This window comes from Nothoprocta perdicaria, unplaced genomic scaffold (genome assembly GCF_003342845.1).
Source record: "Nothoprocta perdicaria isolate Ctin4 unplaced genomic scaffold, notPer1 scaffold_190, whole genome shotgun sequence".
NCBI lineage: Eukaryota > Metazoa > Chordata > Aves > Tinamiformes > Tinamidae > Nothoprocta > Nothoprocta perdicaria.
The window spans coordinates 1249923-1262871 of NW_020455094.1; the positions used below are offsets into that span (position 1 = coordinate 1249923).

The 12949-nt window shown below is 39.4% G+C and overlaps 1 protein-coding gene across 1 annotated transcript in view; it reads right to left on the reverse strand.

Annotated features, from left to right (window-relative positions):
• EPS8 (epidermal growth factor receptor pathway substrate 8) overlaps window positions 1–4654 on the reverse strand; it is a 96595-nt gene extending 91941 nt beyond the window's left edge. Inside the window, exon 1 of the mRNA XM_026037113.1 lies at window positions 4543–4654. The gene's annotated coding sequence lies outside the window, so the exon portion shown is untranslated. The remainder of the gene's footprint in view (window positions 1–4542) is intronic.
• Window positions 4655–12949: the final 8295 nt, after the last annotated feature.

Below are 12949 nucleotides of genomic sequence, written 5' to 3' on the forward strand. Positions count from 1 at the left end.
ATGATTTTGAGTTTTCTAGTTTCAGGGGTAAAACTATAAATTAGAAAATCGAGATTTATATTTTGCTGAAAAGCATAATGTTTCACTAGTGTCTTGCTTGCTCATCTTTGCTTCTCACCCTTGAAGCAATGCTAGAAATCCAAAATGAATACAATTTCCAAGACTTTCTTGAAAGCAATTCTCTCTGCGGAAGTGATGTTTATAATGTCCCCTTCAGATAACTGTGCCCTCAAACTATACTTGTACCAGTGAGAATTCATGAAGGTTTTAAAATAATCTCAAAAATGCAAAACATTCTTACATATTTAAGCTTATTTTTGCATCACTGTGCAGCTGTTAGATCACACTTTCATATCTCAACATGAAGAACACTCTACAGCTGTGGCACTCTTTTTATTTTATTGTAGCATTTATAGCTAAATAGAGATTAGGAAGGAACTATACAGATAGATATAAAAGTATTATTTGCCATACTGGTATGGGGCAGGGGAGAGAGGGAATTTCATCTAACTAGGGCTTTCCCGCTTGCTGTTACAGAGGAAAGTGCATTTCCCCATGTACTACCCTTGCTCAGGTCCAGGCAGCGCAGCAAAGCCAGGGGCTGGAGATCTCCTGCAGAACTGACTCTAAGACAGCAGTTCTGCTTGTTCAACTCCCCTCCGGGGAACAGGAGGTGGGCAGCGACAAGCCACGTGACGGCCACTGTTTTATACATAAAGAAATAATCACGGTGCGCGTGCGCCCAGGCTATTCATCACCACAGCAACCTCTCCAAACAGAGGTGGAGGCCAAGGCAAACAGCTCCGGTCCTCTTGGACCCGGGCGGATGAAGGGTGCTCGCTCCGCGCTCCTTCCCCGCGGGGGGCTTGTTTTTATGTAACCGGATCTCGGTGCTCATTTAATTTTCATCAGCTTGGTGTGCTCGCCTGTTGCAGCAAATGGATGCACTTCTGTATTCAGTGAAAATTCAAAAAAAAAAACAAAAACAAACAAAAAACCCCACTCTCCTCCTACGCCTCGAGTTAAAAGGATACTAGAAGAAGCAATTAATTTAGAAATCTTTCTAGCTACGGGCTCGGCAAACGCAGTATTTCATTATATAAATATACCATCCACTTGCCACACCTTCCCTGCGCCCTTCCCTCTGCACTAGGAATGCAACTTGCTTTTTATTTTGCAACTTGCAAAAAAGCATCCCACCTACACCCGAAACACAAGCCTGCTTAGTGCCTGCAGGCAGCAGACACCATCTCCTGTGCAGAGGTCTGTTCCAGTCCTTCCTCCTCTTTCTCACCCAATGCTCCTTTCCCATTCTGCGTCTATCACTCCACAGGAGCTCCGTGATTTTGGATTCCGGCTCTGAAAAGCTGTCTGAGACAGTAAAATAACTGTGAACTCGGCGCAAATGGAAAGAATAGCGCCTCGCATCCTTGCACAACAGATTCAAGTCACTCCCCAAGTCACTCGAGAAATGAGATTAAGATCATTTCTAAACCTCCACAGCCACAAAAAGGAAAAAGCACTGCCCATCATGACAAGCCGTGGCTGCTCTCAGCACCTGGACCTCAGTGCTGCAGCAAAGGCAATGTCCCCAGGTAAGCCAAGCAGCAAGGTCTCCATGTCTTGGTGATGGGACTTAAAAGATATAGCAATTGAGCATTTTTAAACACGGAGTTAGAAAACAATGGCTTTTAGGAATTTCATGTTTAAACACAAAGCCAAGGTGATAGGAGCAGGTATCAGTAATTTTGTCAGAGGTTAAATCCATTTACTGCCATCAAGAAAAAATAAAAGGATTAGGTTTTATTACAACGAAACCAGCGGAAATGCTCATCTAGTTCTAGTAACTCCACAGATCTAAGAAAAAAATCTGTAAACAAGTGCAGGCCCTGGTTTGTTTAAACACGGCTTAAGCTAATCTTTTCTTAAGTTTCAAGGCATTCTTTCATAGCTGATCATTAGTCACTTGTGGGCTTATGATGGTTCATAATTTCGTGGGGTGCAATGAGGGAGGAAGTTCATCTACCCAACTCTAAAGTACTTGCACCAGCTTATCATGTCATTATAATAGTGCCCTGAGAGCATGGGCTGCTTGTAATTAGGGAAAAGCGCTGTGTAAATACAAGAAACAGCAAACAATTTGCTTGTGAGACTTTAGGTTACAGACAGAGCTAAAAACTGTAATTTCAGAAGAACATGGCATTACCACAGCTCTTTCAGAAACAAACAAAAAGAAACCCTGCATTTGAACTTGCACAGATTTATGTGTGTGGCAATAAGGAAGGGACAACAGGGGAGACAAACCTACCAAGAAGGACATATTCATCACACATGGCAGTTCACGTCATGGTGCAGTCACTACCTGACGTGATCAGCAGGTGTTGGCTGACTCAGTCTTTATTTGTACAGCGAATTTACGGTGTATCCTCTGGATGATCCTGGATTTCGAAAGCAGCTTCTGCATGCAATCAGAAGTGCTTTCCCACCCACTAAAAGTGAGCAAAGGATTTCTTCCAGTTCCCCCATGCCGGCATTCAAAGCTGTGAGACAGCCTGTGCTACAGGTTTGACAGAATGCAAGCAGCCTTGAATATACACAAAATGAGGCTTTTGCACAACAATCTGGTCTCTAAAAACCAAAAATACTAGTGAGAAAACGTTCATCTCCCCAAGAGATAATAGTTTTGAATAAAAACACATTGTTTAATTGCTACTTACCTTCCCTTTTTCTACCCATTCAGAAAAAATAATTATATCAATTTTAACAACTTTTTTCCTTAAAAGCTGCCAGAGTTCGCACTGAAGCTGTTTCATTATTTAAAGATCATGTAAAACAAGAGCATACACCTCAGGCGATCTCCAAGAGAGCAGCTGCTGAGCTTGACCCAAAGCAGGAAGAACAGTGATAAATGTACACCTAATGTGCACCTAAGGGCAGGTATCTTGCAATCTGCAAAAGGGGATACTTCACCACAGTGCAAAATTGGGTGTTCCAAACTTTACATTATTTAAAACACACTGGTTTGGGCCAGTCTATTAAACCGTTGAACACTGAAACACATCCTCGAGTTCCTGTTGGGTCTTTGCTTCCTCCAGCATAAAGCCAGAATTACACTGAAAGTCAGAGGTCTGAAAAAATTATCAGAAGCTGTGGACAGCCAGGTTGGCAGGCACAGCTCCATGACGAACCTGCCTCCAAGCTTTTGTCCAAGTGTGCCAAGGAATACTGCTAACGATGGGTTAAAAATCCGAAGGACTCGGACAAGAGCCCTGGGCTTATCTCTCCCTTCTCCCCTGGGCTTATCTCTCCCTTCTCCCACCCACCCTTAAGAGGTTCTCTTTATATCCTCTCAGGAAGATAACTTTGAGTGGTTTTGCTTAAAGCCCCAGTTGCGAAATCGGATATTCACAGAAAGTTCCCATATCTGATGCTGAGTTGTACTATATTGATGTTTTAGTGGGAATCCCTCAACCTACACAGGGCCTACTTTTCCCCAGCTAAGCTGCACAGAGGCATCTGAATGCTTAGTTCTAGCTAAGGGGAACATACTTTTGTTTTTAATAATCAATGTGTGTTTTGCAGGCTGGGTTGCATCTCATTGATAACAATTCCTCGGTGCAACATTGCTGGGAAAACAGCAGTCCAGCACAGCAGCATCTTCAGCAAAACAGGGTGTTAAGGAGGTGCAAGGTAGCACTCCAAGTACTTGGTTTCACAGAATGGCAGCATCTCAGCTGCTCAGGGAAGCAGATTGCTATTGTTTTATCAGGAAATTAAAAAAAAATCACATATGGGAGGAACTGATGAAAATCGCCTCCCCTGCCTACAAAAAAAGGTACAAGTCATTATCTTTTGCTAAGAGAATATAACTATTATTGAACTGAAGACAGACATGAGAGGTCAAAGCAAGCAGCCTCTTTTCTTAAAAAGTATCTTCAAAAGGCAGCTGGGCATGAAGTTTGTCTGTGTACACCCACATGGAGATGGAAAAAAAAAAAGAAAAAAAAAAAAAAAGGAAAAAAAAGACATAGCTACATAAAAGGCTTTGGAGAGTTTCATTTTCCATTCAGCTGGAGAGGGGGTGTAGGAGCACACACGCACACACACATACTCATTTTAAATCCTCCTCTTGTTGCCAAAAACCAGTCACTGCTGCTGTTATCAGAGCCCCACAGCTTGTATTTTCAGACCAAGGCACAGGGCATGAAACCTCTCCCTGATTAAAAGAGCTCTCCCACAGGGTGTCATGCAACATACCTACTGCTCCAGATGGAAAGTCTGCTCTCACCAGGAAGTTCCTCATTCACAGGAGGGAGGGGAAAGAAAAAACCCATAAACATACAAACAAATAAGAAGGATTTCCTAGGATTAGCTGGCACAGTGGACCAGCCCCCTTTTCACTAAGCTCACCAGTCACCCTTCTGGAAAAACAAGAATGGCAATCAAATCTTTTGTGTCCTGGGACTCCAGTTTGCTAGAAGTTGTTGGTTATGACGTGAGAGCAAGGACACAAGGGAGCATCAACGTCCGGGTGCCACTCACCAGTGACCACTTATGCAGATGCCATGTGCCTGGGAGAGGAGCTGCAGTCTCGGTAGGTGCCGTCTCTTCCACTGCGCGATCCGGCTCAAGTGGCTGACATCTCCTCTCCGGGGGTGCTTGGAAGCGGGCTGCCCAAAAGGAAACTCTTCACTGGAAAACAAACCAGAAGAGAAACCGGTTTGGGTTTGCAATTGCACTGAATGCCACCAGCTCGGCTTGTTAAGGAGTGACATTTAAAATCTGATTTCTCCGTGCTGGGAGAGAGGAAGATATTTCTGGTTAGAAGGATATTTCTGTTTAGGGATCATCGGCTGCTTCGAGACGCAAACTTCCTAAAATACCCACAGTATCCAAAAGGATTCAAAAGTACAACTGACAGGGGCTTTATGGTCTGGATACCTGCAAAATATCCATCCTAAACCCAGGCTTACACAAACAGCTTGGGCTGTATCTCTCCTGAAGGGTTCAGCAGTAAATCTATGATGTGATGGTGATGAAGCACTCAGTAGCAGCAGAAGGTGGCAAACCCAGCAGGAACAAACATTATCCCTTATGAAGCAGTCTGTCCAAGTCAGATTTAGTGGAAACCTGCAGAAGACCCATAATCCATAATGCAGGGGAAAAAAAGTGCTTCTAGTGCTCACGAGGGCAGCGTGCTGGGTGTCACAACAGAGGTACATTGGACAGAGTAGGGATCTACACGTTGCAGCTGCATGTGGGGCCATGAGTAGCCACCCAACCTCAACAGAGATGGCACCGTGCATGCTCATTCTGGAAGAAAACACTGGAAAACACTGACCCAATGGGGAAAGGGAGTATTCAGGAGGATGCAGAAAAGGGAGACTAATATGAAAAACAAGCCAAGAGGCAGAGGAGAGAGAGAATGGACTTTGAAAGGGATTCTCCCACTTTTTCCACAAATGCCTCCTACCTCTCAACTTGGAATCTGACATTCAAGATTTCAGGCAAGCTTAGTCTATCCAGTTTTACTAAACCTGCACCAGTTTTGGTTGTGTGCTCTTATTATTTGCTCTGTTTCAGACATCAACCTGAGAGTGTCTCAATTCTGTGACTTTCTCTAGTAGGTTGCATTCACCACCATCCCTTACAGAGCCAAATCTGATGTCTTTTATTTCAAGATAAATCCGTTTATAAATAATGTAAATATACAGATCAATTTGACATACAAGAGAGCAAAGAATTGTGAGTAACAAGTCAATACACTAAAAGGCCAAGCAGCAATAGATCAATTCAATCTATCTGATCTGATAGCTGCATATTTCAGGCATTATGAAGTGGTATATTGACCTATATATTGAAGTAGGTATTGAACTATATAGTGAACCTTATCAGGTTGCTTACTAACAGAGATTACAGAGATGACGTATCTAATGACCAACTAATTTTGTCAAAAACTTGAAATTCCAAAATATCAAGAAAGCACTGGCTTGAGCCAGGTACTATTACTAGCTCATTCAATGCTTGCCAGTAGTGTGAGCCATTAAAAGAGGGTTGCTGTTGATTCCAAAAGAACCAAGATCAAACCAAACCCAACCAAACCAGCAACATACCAAAAGAGACCTTTGCATGCATGCATCTCTCAAACAAAAATAAGCAAGAGGGTGGAATCAGCCACCTGAAGATACAGCAAAAAAAGAAAAAAGGAATATAGTAGGAAGTTACTTCTAAAAAAACAGGCTAATTTGTAAAACTCGGAGACAGGCGAATAGGCCCAACTATAATTTATATGTATACACATATGTGCATGCACATATTAAAGAAAAAAAAAAAAAAAGACCTCTTTTCCAGGAGTAATTTGTGATCTGTGTAGCTTCTTACGAAGAATTTGATTTTACTGAGAAATGGGAAGGACTCAAAGAATTCCGCTAAGTGAAGAATGCATCAAATACTAGTGAATTCACTGTGTTAAAGCTCCTTAGCTCTCCAAAATTTGTGACACACGTTGAGATTCTGCTTTGAAAGGCAATGAAAAACAGAAGAACCCGCCGCAACAGATTTCACTCGTGAGTCTCGGAGCTCCTCCTCACTAATGTGATTTCACTTGTTTGGAGCCCTGGACATGAACACAGTTAATGAATAATGACTGTGCAAACAAAATATCAGATAGTGATGGGAGGTGGAGGGAAGGGTGAAATAATTGTGTGGGTGGCTCAGATTGGATTTGGCATCAATTAGAAAATTCATGCCTTCTTAATTATAGGAAAAAAGCTTTGCTAGAGAGATAAGAAACATGGTGATCCGTATTTTAATCTTTGTATTTAAATGTATGGAAGCAGAAAGTTGGATTTTTTTTTAATATTTTTTTTCCTCACAAATTACTTTCCAATATGTCTGTAAACCTTCACTTCCAAGTTATTACAGCAGAGATTTATTCGGAGAGCATGTATGTCTGCTTTATCACTGTCTGGAAATATTATTTACTACAAGTTGGACTGACTCCTTACTACAAGTTGGACTGACTCCTACACGGTACAAGGTAACTTTCATTTCCCTTCTGGTTAAGAGCTCAAGTCAATAGGCGTTAAGGCCACTCAGGGAATCAGTCCAATAGTCTATCAACATCACTCAATTGGTCCTTCTAATGGGACCTTCTAATTGGTCCCATAGAATAGGTTATCAAAAGAGGGCACTAGAGATTTCTCCCTGTTTGATTAAAGTTGCACAGCACACATTTCATTCCCTGCTTTTATTCATAATTCCAAAGGCTCCTGACAATTTTTCACATGCAAGAAATAGGTTATACACCCACATAAAATATATTGCCCTCACTACTGATTTCAAGAGTAAACTAAAGTAGCTTAACAATATCCCTAAAATTTTTAAACAAAAATGAAAAGGACATCTTGCCACAAAGCTTGTGTGCCATTCTTGAGCTATCTGATAAAGAAATGTTCCTTATGATCATGGATACTTTACTGCTATTCTGTACCTCTATAGCTCTTCTTCTGTAATATCAACAAGTATAACAAGCCATATTTACATGGTCATTTCTACAATGAGATATAACCACTCCTGAATAAGTAGTATTCTATAAACACTGTAAACACTATTCTACAATTCACATACACCATTTCTCTTGTTCATTTTTTTCCACAAGCAGATCTCAAATAATATTTAGAACATTTAATAATATTAGCCATTTAAATCTGCAGATGTGGCTTGCAAAGGGAAAGCACAAGTATACAAGATAGAATTTATCCGGGAAATAGGAACTGTGATACTTAATCTTGCAAAATGACCAAGAGATAATTTAAAGTAAGGTATCTACAAAGAACAGCATCTGTGCCAAATGACTGTTTGTATGGGTTTTGTAAAGAGGAGACAGAATGTTCTTTTCCAAAGAACCACAAAGCAAACTTCCTGAACCAATGCAAGTTTTATTTTTGCTTGTATTTAATCCAAGTGCATGTAGCCAGACTTCATTAAAAAAAAAAAAAAATCTAATGAATGTGCCATTGCCTTGTCTTGAAAAAGTACATACACACCCTAACAGTAAGTAAAAGAACTGGCTACCTGAACAGATCTAACCTCACTGCTGCTCTGTGAAATTAATAATAGTCTGGAAAGCACTTTTTTCCCCCCTCAAACTGTTATTTTTTAATCATTTATCCATAACATTCTGAACAGTTGTAATCAGCTCCTTTCTTCTCTATGCCAGCCCACCAACGCACTGTAGGAGATTTGCAAAGCAAGAAAAGAGAGGTAAGGAACACAGCATACTCATAAGGTTAGGAAGCATGAGAAAAAATTCAAGTCATCAGACACTGATTTACTTCACATATTTGTTCCTAACCATTTAGATATGTCCTCCAGTAAACAAAATTAGCTTCAGTTCAGCTTTTACTTCCTTTTACCTTACAGAAACGGATGGGTATGTCCATAGGGAAAAGCTCCTTTGCAAGGCAAAGAGGAAAGCATTACTGCTAAGGTCAAAAGAGACAACAGATCATTTAGCTTGATGTTTTTGTGAAGCCCGTTAAACAACAGCCATGGATGAAAAAAAATTAGATATTCACTCTCCCTGCATGAGGTGAGGACACCAAGCTACAGACAAAAGAAAAGAAAACAAAAATACTGATTCCTAATTCTACAATAGTTTTGTTTATGTATGTCATTTGAGAAAGCTTCTTGACTAATAGAAAAATTTGCATTTTGCAGAATATTCAGTGGAGAGCTACTTGCAGAAACACTACAAGTGCTGTTTTTCCCACTGATACACCACATTTGCGATACACATACTCCTACCCTTTTTGGAGTCTCATCAGCTAAGATGCTTGAACAATTTGCTAGGAATGGGTAGAATGAGAGAAAAGCTGGAACCTCCACAAAATGATGCATTAAAAAAGATATTTGCTAAAATATTCAACAGAAGTATCATTTTTAAAGTGCTGGACCACAATCCCTTTTTAGAAAAGTCATGCTAAGTAGACCAATAAAATACCTCCCAGAAGAAGGAAGGAGATATGGGAGGAAAGCTTTCAAAAGAGTATAAAGCACGATAGAAGGGCAATACAGGAACTTTAATAATTTAAGCCCTTACTGTAAAACATATTTCATGTTATTTATACTGGTAAAAAAGTTTCTTAAATCTGAGTCAAGTTTCTAAAAATTGTCCATCCTGAGTGCTGCAGATGCTCTAAATTGCTATTTTTCTTGATTACTTTTATTTCTACCACTCTTTGAATTATTTTACTGTCCTTGGTCTGCCGATAATTTCATGCCAAACTTAGTTTACAAATAGCTCTCTGTTAGATGATTTTAGAGCCTGTTTACTTGTCAGTATTTCCTTGTTTATTTTCTCCTTTTCGAAAGCTTCATCTTCTTGCAGGGTGAACAATGAAATCTGTTTTGCTTCCAGGTTCCTCCTGCAATAATGTTTGCATTGCAAGCTCTGCAAGGAGCAAGTTTATCTATCTGAAAACAAATTCTGCCTTTTTTTATTTTGTTTCACTTAAAAACAGGACATCAGTTATGGTAGGCTTTGGTTTAATACAGGTGGTTTTCAAACATCCAATTAGGTCTACTTCTGAAGTTCAGCATGCAAAAACTGTCAAATATTTTTATATACAATCTCTTAGGTCTTCCCAACAGAAAATCAAACCTTGGTAAAATCCCTAAACTTCCTTTCTAAATTAAAGTAAAAGTAAATTAATATTAAGGATCTTAGACAGTTAAGTTTCAGCCCCTCTGAAATCAATGGGCACTTGGTCTTCTATGGAGTCAGAATTTTTTGTTAGTGCTTCAAAAAAATAAATCTGTCTTCCTATACATGTATACAGCAAACAAACAAAACTTATAGCAGCATTTTTTTTTTTTAGGAGGAGTATTTTCTTCAAACACTATTGGAGATTTAAAAGGAAGCACATGAGCACTGCAATGGGGAACATATGGATATTCATATCTGGAGCATAAATTCCCTGCCCACTCTTGGTAGGATTCTGAAATGCTCTTAAAATTTTTATTAACTGTCAGACCTTCAACAAGGACTGATGCAGCTTAAAAGATTCATGGGAAGCATCACATAGGAAATGGGAAAGGGTGTCTTAAGTTACAACAGTCTTCTTTCTTTTTGGAAGAGAGCAGGGGGTGCAAGAAGGAAAGTGCCTTTCCAAGTGATCTGAATGTGTTCAGTGCAGAGGGACTCACTCCTTGATTCTCAGATTTACTGTGTTTCATGCAATTGGGAGAGCATTCTAATGCTAATCCATGGCAGTGGTATTTTCCTCATGGCAAAAGTACCTCTAAGATACTTGTGTCACTGTGCAGAGAGTTTGCATTCCATCTGCACCATCCGAACACAATTCTCTTCTTTTATCATACTGTTGGCTTACAATAGGATACTGTTGACCACTGTTTTAAGAGGAGTAGATAAGTATGTTAATTCTTCAGGCTTTTTTTGCTTAATTTTCAGTTCAGCAAATTAAAATAACAAACAGATAATTATCCTCAGAAGCAAATAAACCACATGCATGTGCACAGACACAGGTAAAACAGATCATCTGCCACTTTCATACCTCACCACTGCAGCCTAGGAAGTGTAAGACCTACCAAAAGAACAGCAGACCTCAGCAGCAAGGGAAGAGAACTTTCCAGGCAGTCTCCAGTCTTTCTTTGCCTAGCCCTGTCATAAATGAGAACCAAGAAAAGCCAGGCAACTGACCCCCTGTACCATGAGGAATGACTTAGATTATTCTAGAAAGGAAAAACATACTGTACAAGTGACCAACATTTATTATAATGAGGGAAATTATTTAGAAAATCTGCTATTCATACCTTGGATAAATTGATTACATCTTGCTTATCTTGTTAGGCCTCAAGGAACTTGGAGAAAGGAAGTCCAAAAGACCATTCAGAAAGAGAAGGACAAGGAAGCAGGATGAAGTAGAGTAGCTAGACACTTAAGAAAACTCTCAGCCAAGGGGAGAATTATTGAACCTTTATTTCAAAGATGATATAAATTCAGAACTATATAATTACTGTCTCTTCTGGAACTTGATCATTCCTCATTTTGCCACCACACTGAAATCACATCATCAGGAAGGTCTTGAATCCCTTCTGTATATCAAGCAAAGCGCTAAAGAAAAGATCAGGCAGCTTCTGAAATTATTTCTTCGAGTGAAAGGACACAGGCTTCAACATTGATATATCTGGAGTTCCACCTGACAGCCATGACACTAAAGAGTTATTTTAAACATATATTGTAACAAATCCGTTTTAGTGACAGTTATTTAATCTTAATAGCTGAGAAGCAGACCATTTTCCCCTACCATGATATAATCAAGCACTAGTTCCAAGTTATATAACATTTATCTCAAGGACAGATAAAGCACACCATATCAATAACCTTTGAAACATCTATAACTTTTTATCAAGCTCCTCTTAGACTTTTATCATGCAAGCATATTCATTCACATAGTTTATACTTCATAATAGAAGCAGGGGCTCTTCCTCAGTATATATTAAGCTCTCCCTGAGAATCACAACCTGGTATCATATCAAGGTGTCCGGATACCAAGATTTTTGATTCATGACCCTGTTTTCTCAAACACTATTTCCTACCTATATCTGCAAATTTATCCTTCATTAGAATTATTATGTTAGAGCTAATCTAGTTCACTAGGGTCAAAGCATTGCTCCTTCAAAGCGATGCTTTCCAGTGCCATCCAGATGGTATTGCCCATCAATGTAATAAAGCACTTGCTCTGAGCCAAAGCAACCTGCTATGCAACACAACAGCTACTGATTCTTTTTAATCCATCAGTAGTACTGACCACAGTTTTTGAAGTCATTAGCATCTTCCTCATGACCTACACTTTATGAATTAATGGCTTATCAGAATTTGATGTTCTCCACTGTATCTTGATGCAAGGTAAATAACCCTAAAAAACAATAAAACTATGAAAAGCAAGATATGTTATATCTTTTATTAGTCCAGTAATGCAGTTGTTGGGGAAAAAAAAAAAAAAAAAAAAAAAAGCCAAGTATGACGTCTAACAAAAACCCAGCAAATTCTTCTGTCAAATCTGAAGGAAGAACTGTGCATCTGAAAATCTGCCTACTCTAACAAGGACAAATTAGAACAAAATGTAATTTTTTCAATAGAATTCTTATTTTTTAAAAAAAAAGAGAGAGTAGAACACCGTAAATGCATTTTTATCATAATTACCACTACAACTTCACCTCCTTTATTGCTAGTTTTCATTGCCTTACACATCTGCAGGAGCGATGCAATTCAGAGAAAGACTCTGATCATAGCAGAGTTCTCGATACTTGGGACGCAAGGAGTTTTAGGAATCACTGGGCTAGATATATTCCTCAGAGTCTACAAAGGAGTATGAAACAGGACAAATTCTTCTGTTGCCGGACAAGGTCCCCTTGCTCTCTTGCCTGTATGTGATGGATAACACCAAATGATGCCGAGAGACCTGTAAGAAGCCTTATAAGGGAGAATTATAAAGTAATACTGTTTTAATAAAGTTATCTCCAGTGGCTCCCCAGTCTGGGTTAAAAAAAAAAAAAAAAACAGGAATCAGGCCCCGTTTCCAGAAATAAACAACAAAAACCCAACCACTATTCACCTCTGTAAAGGTTTTCTTGAAAGTGTTTCTTTTATTGAAGCCTAACGAAGTTCCTGGTTTCTGAAATGCCTTGAAATAATGCCCTTCTACAAGTAACAGACCAGGAGGAACACTTCACATTTAAACATTTAAAGTGTCACCTTCCATTTTTGCTAAGCATCTCCCTTCCTTTGTTTTACAATTCAGGAAAAAACGGGTTCATCCTTGATCTTACCCTTGTTTCTTTTTGACTGCCTCGTATCATTTAGTTATGTTATTTGTTCCCTTGTTAAGTGCAGGTCCACAACATAGCACATATGCACAGACTA